The sequence below is a fragment of the Falco naumanni genome, chromosome 4, assembly GCF_017639655.2.
Source record: "Falco naumanni isolate bFalNau1 chromosome 4, bFalNau1.pat, whole genome shotgun sequence".
In the NCBI taxonomy this organism is placed as follows: domain Eukaryota; kingdom Metazoa; phylum Chordata; class Aves; order Falconiformes; family Falconidae; genus Falco; species Falco naumanni.
Window position 1 is genome coordinate 105,612 of NC_054057.1, and position 12,997 is coordinate 118,608.

Here is a 12,997-nt window from a genome sequence, read left to right on the forward strand (position 1 = left end):
TGAGAACTATAGTAATTCAGGGGATTAGAGAAGCAGTATCCCGTGGCCAGAATATCAATAAAGCATTTAATGAAATGCAAAAGAAAGATGAGAGCCCCACTGAGTGGCTGGAACGACTGAGGAAAGCCCTTCAGCTGTACTCTGGGGTAAATCCAGACGACCCTTTAGGGCAAGCGCTCCTCAAAACTCAGTTTGTGGCAAAATCATGGGAAAAACTTTAGCGGAACACTTCAGCAGGAGAGGACAGATAAGGGTAAAAGAAATAATTAAGCAAGAAAAGCAGATGGCCAGCAAGGGCATAAATTACCTTAGACTGATAAGAACACTGCAAATGAGCAAAAGGTGAAAAGTACACCATGAGGAAGACCTACAGCCTTCCTCCCATAGACCACTGCCCACATTCTAAAGACCTCGGCCCACAATTTTTGGAAGAATCTGCACAAGCGTGAAAGACTGATAAGCTAATTAGCATACGAAGAGAGGGTAGGCGGGTTCAGGTAATGAATATGTATAGGCGTTAATGGAATATTCATTGTTTCAAGCTTATTTGCTGCAGTGTTGCTTTTTTTGGTTACCGGATTTATGGAATGGAAATTTGACTTTGATAATTGTTACTGTGATTTTGGCTATATTTTTGATAATAATAGTGAGCTCTTGGTGTTGCTGTAAAAAGATACCTGTGTGTTGCATTTTGTAAGTAGTAATTCTGTAAGTGATAAGTGTGTTCTGTGAGTGTAAGCTGGGAAAAATGGGAGGAAAGCAGAGTGGTGGGATTTTAAAGAAAAATCCGCTAGGGTGTGTTTTGAGTCATTGGAAGGATATTGGAGGATCCGCTGGTGGAAATGTGAATAGGAAAACATTGATAAAATATTGTAATCAATGGTGGCCGCTTTATAAGTTGGAATGTGGAGAAAAGTGGCCTTTTAATTAATAATTACAAGGTTATTAATAATTGTTATACTCATTTATGCTGGAAATGTGAGAACATTTCTGTATTCAGTATATTACAAATGTTGGTATGTGGTTATTGTCTTGAACATCCGAGGGGTGAATGTGAACCTCTGTATGTTTTAAAGTGTATACGGTGTAAAGAATTATTATATGTATGGTGGCGACAAGAAATTGAATGCCCTGACTGTAAGGTTTGGACGCCTTGGGATAAGAGAGAGAGCTGTAAGTGAAATTAGAGTCTCTGTGGCTGGGATAGCGATTGAGATAATAGTAAGAAAGGTCACTGGAAGGAAATGGGGGGGGGCAGCTGGGGGAAGCGTGAATAAGAGAACTTTGGCTAAGTACTGCAATCAGTGGTGGCCCCTGTATAAGTTAGGGGACAGAGAAAATGGCCCTTAAACGGCACACTGAATTATAATGTTTTGCTAAAATTAATGTTATTTTTAAGGCGAGAGGAAAAATGGGATGAAGTAATGTATGCTGGTATGTTTTTCACTCTGAGGAATCACCCAGAGTGGCAAAAGAGTGTGGTATTAACCTAGCTCCACAAGATCCCTTAATATTAGCAATGGAAAAGGATCAGAGGGGAGGTTGTGGTTCCTTCTATGGAGCAACCAGAATGAAACACGTTGTAAGATAAAAAAAAAAAAAAACCAAACAACTTGTGCTAATGTATGTAAGATCTGAAGCCGGGGGGGGGGGGGGGGGGGGTGGAGAGTCAAAAAACCCTGTGAAAGTGTTAAAGTATTGGGGTGAGTTTGTACAAAGCCCCGTATCCCCTCGAAGGTGCGGCTGAGTCACGCTGGACGCATGGCAGGGTGTTTGCTGTTTGCCTGCGAAGGCTGATGTGTAATAACACAGACTTAAAGCAACAAGTAGCAGATTTGCATTCAGGGTAAGAAAGAGTTAAAATAGAAGTGCTGCTGCAGAGGCAGGCTTGTGTAACCTGCAGAGCAGGAAGAGCATCTCCTGACCCGAATCCTCCTGATGGTGGGGAGGAGGGGGTTGCTGTTGCTGACAATTGAGCAGAAGGACCTGACAATGTCAGCCCAATTGCTGCAGCATTTGCAGCACAACAGGACCGGTAACGGCCCCTCAAGGGCAGGCAGCGGGTCTGAGGAGAGTAAAGGTGAATCTCTGATGGGGAAATTTAGATGTTTGAAAGTTAGTTGTGAATAGGACTGGATAAAGGTTCGAGTTGATTTTTACTAAGGTAATCGTGATGTAGAAAAGTTGGTGAATATAAAACCAACTTAATTGGTGTTAAACTTCAGTGAAAAGAATTTGTTACAGTTGTGGGAGCTGCTGGCCGCCAGGAAAATAACCTGAAACCTTTAAAGTACAAACTAAGAAAACAAATAAGAATGCCAAATTCACCAAAATCTTTGTTGGGAAGAGATTTATTAGAACATCTAGACGTTTAAAGAAGGGGAAATGAAACCAAAAGTTAAAAATGATCAATTAACTAAAATGTTGAGCTTATCTTTAATTCAACAGAAAAGTGGAAGAGAGGACCTCCCTGAAGTAAAAGAAATCTTTAACCAGGTATATCTGAAAGTAAATTCCAGGTAATGGGAAAAATGCTTTCCCTGTTACAGTAGAAATGATAAACGGGAGGCCTGCCTAGTTCAGGTAAAACAATATCCCTTGGTCAGCAAGGCTGTGGGGAATATTGCATAAAAACTAAAATAAAATACACTCTGTAGTAGTTCTACTAATGTAAATCTATGTTTTACCATGACTGTGACTTGTTATGGGATGTGCAAATGAAACTTTGCATTGACAACAAAGTACAAGGAATAAGGTTGGTCAGGTGCCTCCTACCACAATCAAGGGCAAGACTGGGTTGGCCTCTGTGTTTGCCACCAAGAAAGATCTTGAGCTCTGCTGCTGGCTGCAACCCAGTAGGCGTTGAGCAGTGGGGACATATGCCATGCCAGACCCTGATGTGACGAATGGCCCCCTCTGTTATAAGAGGGTCGTCCAGGAAGGAAGAACATAAGATGGCCCATTAAGGCACTGATTTGGAAACTGGAAACCGCCTGGCCGACCATGAAGCCATACAAGTAGCAGAGGAGGTAGGAAAGGAGGAGTTATCCTTAATACCAGATGGTAAAATCCAAACTGTAAGTACAGATCAGGAGCCAAATTATTCTAAAGAAAACTTAAAGGTCATTCAGGACATGAATGATAAAATAAATAAGTGGACTTATTTGAGGGATGGTCGTATAGTGGTACCATCCAATTTAATATGGACCACAGCCGTAATAGAACATAATAAGATGCATTGGGGAGCTGATAATTTATATAAAAGTCTAAATCAGAAATTGATAGGGCAGAACTTGTATACTGTAATAAAACAGGTGACTCAGCGATGTGAAATGTGTTTGAAAATTAGCCAGGGCAACAATGGCAAGTTGATTATTCCAGACTCCCAAGAATTGAGGGGGTACCAATATTTATTAAATGAATGGACACCCCAACGTATCATACAGTATTATAGACCTGCAACTTGGAATCCTAATGAACTTATTAACGGCGCTCGAGAACCTATCTACAATCTGAATCGTATCATTCGTCTACAGGCTGTCTTGGAAATTATTACTAATCAAACAGCTAAAGCTTTTGATGTGAAATGCAATTTATCAACACAGGATGGTTCTCGACTACCTGCTAGCCAAAGAAAGAGGTGTTTGTGGTAAAGTAAATGTTTCCAATTGTTGTTTGAAAATTGATGACAATGGTGAGGTAGTTAAACAAATCACATCAGAGACAGGGAAGTTAGCCCATGTTCCCGTCTGAACTTGGAAAGACGAATATTGACTTGTTTTCCCGGCTTCTCGGGAGCCCCTGGGTAAAACGAATCCTATTTTATTTGTTATGTGGATTAGCCACCTTATTGTTTTTGTCATGTGCTGTTCCATGTTTTATAAGATTAATTCAACACGTTATAACTAACATGCAATTTGCTATTATGGTTTCACCCGATGGCGTTAAACAAATGCGAGTAGTATGACAAAATGTACACACAAAATAACATTTTAATAGCCAACAAGAATTTGGAAACAATTGACTCTTAACAATTCAGATAACAATGTAAGCTGAGTAAAAAAAAAAATAGAATAGCAATGAAAACAAGCGCCAGGAACGCAAAGACGAGGATATGGAAACGCCTTTTATACTTTTTCACCTCCGCCATAAGTTCTTGACGTGAGACAACAGAAAAACGCACCCTCTGCCTAAACAGCAACAGGAAAAAAAAATATATATATATATATATAATTTTGATCTTCTTTCTAATGAACCATATAGGTTAAACGTTTTGAGAACACTCACCTTACAGAATGTTCAGAGGGCGAAATGTCCACTCTAGCCCTTTCTTCTCTGGCAGGTGACGTGGTGGTCTGGTGGTGAGAAAACCTTACATTGAAAACGGGGACCTGTCATTTGGCCATAGTGCCATGAATGTTACCATTAACAGACTTACCGGAGTGGTAAGCTCGGGAAAGGGGTTTGGGATTTCATCTGGGCGCGCAGTAGCCATTGTTTGTCACGCGAATGGTCTGTGTATACCTTTGAACATGCGCATGCGCGATTTTAAAGCCCCACAGAATGTGCTGGAAAAATCTGGAAAGACCGCGCATGCGAAATCCCTATAGTCTAGCCATGATAGTGACGCATAAAAAAAAAAAAAAAAAAAAAAGGAGAACGTGTTAAGAAAAAGTGTTATTTTTAAGTTTTGGTTTTGTATGTTATTATTATCTGTATTACCCAACTACGCCTATTGTAATTGTGACGTATTACCTTGTGAGTGTTATGATAAATGTTGGGATTGTGGAAAAAGGTTTACTTGCAGTGCCGAGAATGAAAGTAGCGTCTAATAAACAATAATAGGATAAAAAGAAAAAGGGGGGATTGTGAGAAACTATGGACTAGGGTATTGTTTATTAAGATTTATGTTAAGCTCAATGTAAAGTTTAGGCAACAAAATATATGAAAACGCTTATGCAAACAGCTACCAGACACCGCTTGTGAAAGATAAGATAACCGCCAGATGTCCAGGATGCCTCTTGTGAAAGATAAGATAACCGCCAGATGTCCAGGAACCGACAGAAACAAGACAGACAACCCCACATAAGGATATATGAGTGAAGGGTCAATACCTCCACTACATCATGAACACGGAGGTAAAGATGTATAAAAAGGGACTGTTTGAACTGCTCAGCACGGCAGTTGGCGGAGCGCAGACTCCCCTGCCGTCCAGCGCTGTCTTTGCTCATATTCTACTTGCTATAATTAATAAAATTTTAATTGGATTATGATCCGTTGTGGTCTCAATTTATAACAGGGAAAAGTGAAAACTGGCAGAGGGACTAAGGTGAGAAGACGAGGCAGAGGCAGAGGAGGGATGCCTGGCAGAGGTGAAAGAGCGAACCCTGCCCTGCGGGCCCGGATCAGTGGGCACATCGTAGGGAAGTGGGCACGGGCAGCCAGATTGCCCAAAGCTGAAGAACCATCAGGGGGTTCCGGTGACTGCATCAGAACCAGACTGAGAGGCCTGGGGAATCCGCCCTAGCGGATCCACTGGTTAAATTAAAGCTGGGGACTAGAGAAAAAGGAGGTGGGATTTTTAGTGAATACAAAACCAACTTATTTGGTGTTAAACTTCAGCGAGAAAAGAATTTATTACAGTTGTGGGAGCTACTGGCCGCCAGGAAAAAGCATTGTGAAACCTCTGAAGTACAAATTAAGAAAAAAAAATCAGAATGCCATTTCACCAAAATCTTTAACCAGGTATATCCGGGAGTAAATTCCAGGTAAGGCGAAAAATGCTTTACCTGTTACAGCAGAAATGAAAAGGGGGGCCTGCCCAGTTCGGGCAAAACAGTATCCCTTGGTCAGCAGGGCTGTGGGGGATATTGGCACAAAAACTGAAATAAAAACGCACTCTGTAGTAGTTCTACTACCAATGTAAATCTGTGTGTTTTGCCACGGCAGCGACTTGTTATGGGATGCGCAGATGAAACTCTGCATTGACAACAAAGTACAAGGAATAAGGTTGGTCAGGTGCCTCCTACCGTAGTCAAGGGCAAGACTGGGTTGGCCTCTGTGTTTGCCACCAAGAAGAATCTTGAATTCTGCTGTTGGCTGCAACCCAGTAGGTACCGAGTGGTGGGAACATGTGCCATGCCAGACCTTGATGTGAGGAATGGCCCCTGCTGTTATAAGAGGGTCACCCAGGAAGGAAGAACATCACAAGACCCATTGGGGCACTGACTCATAGTATAAATATTTAGACTGACAAAATTGTAGGGAGAACATGAATCAAATGGGGACAATTGGAGAAGAAAATTATCCAGGGCAACAGTGACAAACTGATTTCTCAGAACTCCCAAGAAAAGGGGGGTCTTGATACCTGCTGGTCATGACGAATGCCTTTTTAGGGTGGCCAGAAACACACCCTTGCTGAACCAATAAAGCTAAAGTAGTAACCAAAGCACTATTATAAGAAATAGTACCATGATTTGGGGTTCCAGCAGTAATCTCATCAGACTGGGCGCATTAGCAAAAAAGGTTGCACTTGCTGTCCAATACTCAGCAGTGGGTACAATCCGTAGCCGCAGGAATGTTAAGGGAAGGAACATCAGGAATACTATCTCAAGAAATAAGGGAATTAATAGGCAAAACCAGCCTCACCACTCAGTTTGAAAAACATCACCAGGCTTGGTGACAACTAGTAAACTTCACCTACAACCCACAACAGGAGCAAACTGAAGCATATGTGCTCCCAATTAGTGCAGCAAAAGAACAGGCAATCTTTCCCGTTGCGACACTAGGAGCCATACACCAGAAAGTCACCGTCAGACCCCTAGGCCATAATGTTTGGGCAAGTTATGGTCCGACCAAAGGCAAGTGGCAGTCAATGAACATGGAAGTATGTATCCCCAGGGAACATCTGGGATACATCTGTGAAAACGCAGTAATAGAGAATGAAGATCTGTGTTTAGGTATCAAAAAGGCTATGCGTGCTTTTGAAATGTTTCCACATATTAAAGCCCAGCCACAAGTATTTTATGTAGGAAATGGATGCACATGTGTTACAACTTCTTCTGGTAACAAGAGTATCGATAATTGTCATGAAATGGCAAATGGTACTAAATTTTGTATGTGTAATTTTACCAGAATTGTAGGCTGTGACTTTGATTATGTTGTTCCTGTAACTACCAGACAGTTAATTGGAACTGATTATACCCTGTATCATGATATACCTAAATTACAAATAGGCATGAACATTAGCCTCTTCAAAGCAATGCTTAGACACCCCAACATAGAAAGACTGGTCCAAGAAATAAACAGAACGGCCCAACACATGCTTCGACAGGAGAAACGTGACTCTGAAAATATAAAATCCATCTTTAGCCGATGCAGAACAAGTTGGAGAACATCACTGGTGGGACACCTTTGCAGGCCATTCCCCCAAAGCAACACAAGTATTCTACTATTTAATACATCCCATGTTAAGTCATGTTGGAAGGAATGATCCTGCTATCTCTCTTAAACGTCTGTCTGTGGTATAAACCAAGTATCATAGTCAGAAGAACACAAATAATGTGATCAATGATGCATGTCTACCAAAACCCTTTGTCTTCAGAACTTGACAAAAGACTTCCCAAGTCCCAAGAAAAAGGGGGAATGAAACAGAGCAAGGTCTTGAAAGTTTATTCGGGATGAGTTTGGTACCATGCTCTGGGGGATGCTCTGTTTATGTTGAGATACAACAGAGACGGCACGGCCTGTTCTGTTCCGCTGATGCTACTGAAGTAAGAGACAGGAGAAATGTACTCTGAGCAATCTAGCAGTCATAAATAAAGATAAGGTGGGCATCTGAAGGAGATGAGAAGGCCATGAGTCAGGAGGTTTTGCAAGCTCCAGCCAAAGAACGGAACGACCACCCAAAAGTCTCCCCAAAAGACAATTCTAGAAGACTCCACCTCAAGCTCCGCCTAAACCCCATCTATTATGAATATGATGATTAGATGTCGAAATCAAATGAATATGTATGTAAAGATGTTGTAACCTCTCGTGAAAACTGTATAAATTACCTGACTTTTCACTGAAAACTTTGGGGCTAGTTTGTCTGGTGCGAACCGGCTAGCTCCCCAGCATTGCACAAAATAAATACCTTTGCTGCTTAAAGACAAAATTCATCTCTGAGCAGTTACTCTGTGCCGTTTTGGCATCACCCTCCTAGAGAACTGCAGAGCTGTGGACTTTCAGAAACACCGGGGCACAACGCTTGGCCAGCCTGAAATGTTCAGGAGGCTCTCAGCAGTAGAAACCGTTCTGACTTTACAGCAAGGCTGACCACACTTGCGAGTTTTCTTTTGCATGCTCACACCTGCAAGCCAAACCAGAACAGCTGCACACACAGCAGAGCAATTGCTCAGCACACCTACACCAACAGAGCTCTCCTAAAGCACACCTGGAGCCATTCATACCCCAAGTCAACATCTACAGCGGAACCTGGCCACAAGCTTTGACACAATGTCATTCTGGGGTCAAACTGATGCACACCAAAAAATTAGTAAAACGCACCTCCTCCTCTGCCACGTCAGGTATCGTGCTCCTTCAGTTGAGCTGTAACTGTTACATTATTTCCCAAATGCAAAGCCAAACAGAGAAAATATAACCAAGCATGCTCCTTAAAAAGCAACTCTGCACAGGCAACTGTTCACTGCGTGTGACCAAGGGATGATGTGACCACGGCCCTTCAAACTTTCGGGATGCCTAGGCGAGACTAAACAGTGCTTGCAAACAAAGAACATGCCTGCTCGTTAAGACAGGCTGGTCAAGTTTACCACCAAAACTCTACATCACCATTTGCCAACCCTGTCCAGCTTTGGGTCGCCAGAGCCACACTCAGTTCACTTGAAAGCATCTCCTAGTAGCAGTATCAAGCTCAGAACTGTACCTCCCAGATGCCTACGTGGAAGAAAACTCAAACTGTGCCCCCTTCTCCTTAAGCTGGGTTACAGCTTGTGACAGGAATTTCATCCCACTGCTTGGAAAACCTCCAAGGCTGCAGCTGAAGGGAACTGGAGTTCCCTGCGTCTCAGAGTAATTCTAGAGCTAAAGTGGTGACAGACATCAGCTCTAGATCAGACGATACATGCCAGCACTCACCACTGACCCAGGGTGGCAACCTCCTTCTGTCCTACCCAAAGGTTTCAAACCCAACACACTGTCTTCCTACGGCAGGAAGCTTTTCATTTTTTACTTTTTAACTTTTTACGAATTTATAATTCGTAACACCATTAACGCATTCCTTGAGAGGGGACTACAGATACATTATGCAGACCACCAAGCTGCCGTTTGGAAGTGCTGGAGCCTTATGGTGAGAAATTTTTTCTACAACAGAGCGAGCAATGGTGAATAAATAAGACTGAGACAGGGTCCTTTTCCTCGAGGGAAAAGCACGCAACACATCAGCGATTGTTGAACAGACGGGCAGAATTCTCAGAAAAAGCAACCCCTAACTCTTAACAAGAAAAAGAAGGTCATTCCTCTTAATAAAAGCACAGCTGTGCTGAAACAACACAATGTACTCACCTGTCCTCCTCCCAGATGAAGGCGTATAAGCAACATGTTTCTCTGGAAATGACACGCTTAGGGCATCAGGTTTTCTTACCCCATCCTTTCATGGCATCACCTTTAAAAAACACCAAGAAAAGGTCAGTTGTGGTGTTGGCTTGGGAGATTCCCATGCCTGGGGGGAGTCAGGAATTCCACAGTAGTAAGTGCCTCTTTGGACACAGACTTTCCTGAAGGTGCTCCCCGCCTCCAGACAACTCCCTGGACCCCGAGTGGCACGTACAGGTGCAAGGAGGAAAAGAACGTCAGGGAACAGACCAGAAACATTAGGGAAAGGCGGGGGGGGGAAGAGAAGAAGAAAACCTAAAAAGAGACGGATACAGATGAGGACAGAGATGTAAAGGGAAAACCAGCCCTGGGCTGCAGGACAGAGGCGGAGGATGAAGAAAAGGGGAGAAGGAGAGGGAGTGGGACACAAGCAGAGAGAGTGAAAGAGAAGGGAGCAGCAGAATGAGAGAGAAAGACAGAAGGGAAGAGGGAGCAGGACAGAAGAATAGGATGGAGAGCTACAGGGAATCAAAACACGATGGGTTTGTATGGCAAGGTTTGGGGAGGAGGAGGAAAAGGAGGAGAAAGAACAAGAAACAACGTGTGATCAACTGACCGCAGCTGCCGTTCCCCATCCCCCTGCGGGGAGGAGACAGGGAAATCGGCAGTAAAGTTAAGCCCCGTAGAAATGGGGGCTGGAGGGAAGGTGTTCTGAAGATTTGCTTTTCCTGCACATTCTCCTGCTCTGACTTGACTGCTAATCAATCGCGCTGATTTCCCCAGGTTCAGTCTGTTTCGCCCACGGAGGTAATGGCGGAGTGACCTCCCCATCCTTGTGCCCACTCGTGAGCTTTTTGTTATATTCTGTCCCCCCTGTCCAGCGGAGGAGGGGGAGCGGTAAGAGCAGCTTCGGTCCAGCCCGGGTCACCCCACACACACACACACACACAAAATCACAGCGGCACAGGGAAGGGAGGGGGGGCAGAGGGGGGGGCAGGGGGCGCCTGGGGCACACAGGAGGGGAGACAGGGTCCCACGGACCAGGACTCGCCACAGCTCTCGCTTTGGTACCGCTGCGAAAATGTGCCGGCTCAGACGCGCCTTTCCCCCCCCTCTCCTCCCTGCCTCCCTCCCGCAGAACGCCGGCCGCTCGGCTCCCCCACCCCGGTAACCCCCGGGTGTCTCACGGCTCTTCCTCGCAAGACGCGGCTCCCGGACACGGCGCGTCGCTCCCTCGCGCACCGGGGGCCGCCCCAGGCGGTGGGTGACACACGGACCCCGCTGTGCACGCGGGCACCCGGCTGCTGCGGGGCTGGTCCCCCCCCCCCCGCCGGGCCAGGCCCTCCGTGCCCGCAGCAGGAGGCAGCTGCTGCCCGCCCGCCCTCGGGTTCCCTCTCCTTCGCCTCTCCCCGGCCGGCCCAGCTCCCGCCCGCAGCCGGGCCGTGCCCCCGCTCCCCTCCCGCACCCGCGCCGCGGGGGGCGAGGCCGGGCAGGGACAACCCCCGCCAGCCCGAGGCGGCGCGGCCCCCGGCAGAGGGACAGAAGCGCGAGGGGCCGTGACCGGCGCCGCTCGGCCCCGCCCGGAGCCGCTCCCGCCGCAGGCCCTTCCCGAGCGGCAGCGGGGGGCCGGCTGGCCGCCGCCACGGCAGCGCCGGGGGCACCTGGGGCTGGGGCCCGGCTGCGGGGGCGATGCTGCAGCGGGGGCAGCGGCGCGGGGCGAGCGGGGCCGCGGCAGGCTCGGGGGTCTGGCGAGCTGGGGAGGCGCCGGCGCCCGGGGGGCGGCCTCCTGCTTCCCCGCCCCCCCCCCTCAGCCCCCGGACCCTCCGGGGCTCCCCGCACCCGGCTCGCGGGCGGCTGGAGCCCCCCGTGCCGCCCCCCGAGGCGGCCGGCGGGCAGGAGACACCCCCACCCCCCCCGCAGGGTCCGCTCGCCTCCCCTGCGCCCCCGGCCCCCCCCGCCGGGCTCGCCCCCCGCAGCAAAGCGCCCCCCGCGCCGCGCCGGCAGCCCGGGCCCCGCCGCTCCGGCCCGCAGCGCCGCCAGCCCCCGGCACGGCCCGGGCAGCGCGGCCGCAGCCGAGTGCCGGCAGCCGGCACCGCCCGGCGCTCCCGGCACAGCGCGGCCGCCCCCCGGCAGCGCAGCCCCCGGCCCCCCGCGCAGCCCCGCGCCCCCCAGCGCGGCTCCGGCCCCGCTCCCCGCCCCGGCCCGGGCCCCGCCGCCCCCCGGCGCTCTCCCCCGCGCCCGCCGCTCGCCGCCCCGGCCCCCGCTCACCTGCCCCGGCGCGGCCGCGGCCCGGCGGCGCTCAGCGGCCGCTCCGCTCCCCGCCCCGGCCCCGCCGCCGCCGGCAGCCGCCCCGCTGCCCGCCCCGGGGTCCCCCCGGCCCGGCCCTCAGCCGGAGCCCCGCGGGGAAAGGGGCCCTGGCCCGACCCCTCCCCCGGGCTCCCTCGCAGCCCCTCGCCCGGCGCCGGGGGGGCGGCGGGGGGTTACTCGGGGCACGGGGAGCGAGCCCCGGGAGCGAGCCCGCTGCGGGGCTGGGGGCCCCCGCGCCCCCCCTGCCCCGGGACGCCTCGGCCGGCGTTCCCCGAGCCGCGCTCGCCGTTCCGGGGGGCTCTGCGACGCTCCCCTCCGTGCCCGCGCCGGGACGGGCTCCCCAGGGCACGGACGCCCCCGGCATGTGGGCACGTGAAGGAGACCCCAGCGGGGCGCGGAGGGGCTGGGGCGGGTGCGGGGCGGGTGCGGGGCAGGGGGCAGCTGAGCTGAAGGGGGAGCCGGGAGCCAGGTGAACTCCTGAAATCCCCGTGGGGCCGCGGGACAAGGTGGCACCGTCATCTCAATCCAGGCTCACCGACCCGAAAAGGGGGGTGTCCTAATACCTGCTGGTCATGCAGGAGGTATTGAGGATGCCTTTTCAGGGTGGCCCGAAGCATGCCCTTGCCAAACCAACAAAGCTAAAGAAGTAACCAAAGTACTGTTACAAGAAAGAGTACAGAGATTTGGGGTTCCAGCAGTAATCTCATCAGATTGGGGGCCACACTTCATTGAAAAAGTCATTCTGCAAGTTATTAAATTTTTAGGAATAGACTGGCAGTTACACACCCCATATAATCCACAAGCAAGTGGTCAAGTGGAAAATGAACCACCTAATTAAGCCGCAAATTGTAAAACCTGGACAGGAGGCTGGTTTATCTTGGCCTCAGTCATTGCCTCTGATGCACCTGAGAATTAGAACCAAGCCCAGAGCTAAAGAAGGGCTAAGCTCTTTTGAGATATTGTATAGGAGACCTTATATTATACAAACAGGAGCAGAGCGTCAGCCCGAGTTGAGAATGAAGTACTTACTGATTATGGAAGAAGCATGCAGAAACAGCTTTGAGACGTAGTTTTAGGAACTGGAGCTCCAGGTCTTGAT

General features: G+C 49.1%; 1 long non-coding RNA gene and 1 other non-coding gene across 5 annotated transcripts in view; both read right to left on the bottom strand.

Annotated features, from left to right (window-relative positions):
• LOC121087778 overlaps positions 1-11,901 on the bottom strand; it is a 32,273-nt gene extending 20,372 nt beyond the window's left edge. For 3 of the 4 annotated variants that reach the window (XR_005827733.1, XR_005827736.1, XR_005827734.1), the window contains exons 1-2: positions 11,860-11,901; positions 9,562-9,661 (exon numbers count right to left, since the gene is read on the bottom strand). This is a non-coding gene — a long non-coding RNA (uncharacterized LOC121087778). Of the gene's footprint in view, positions 1-9,561; positions 9,662-10,778; positions 10,859-11,859 lie in introns of those variants that run through there. The other variant, XR_005827735.1, reaches the window with a different exon arrangement.
• LOC121088136 lies at positions 9,059-9,143 on the bottom strand. Its single transcript, XR_005827842.1, has one exon. It is a non-coding gene; the product is annotated as a small nucleolar RNA SNORD45 (small nucleolar RNA).
• Positions 11,902-12,997: the final 1,096 nt, after the last annotated feature.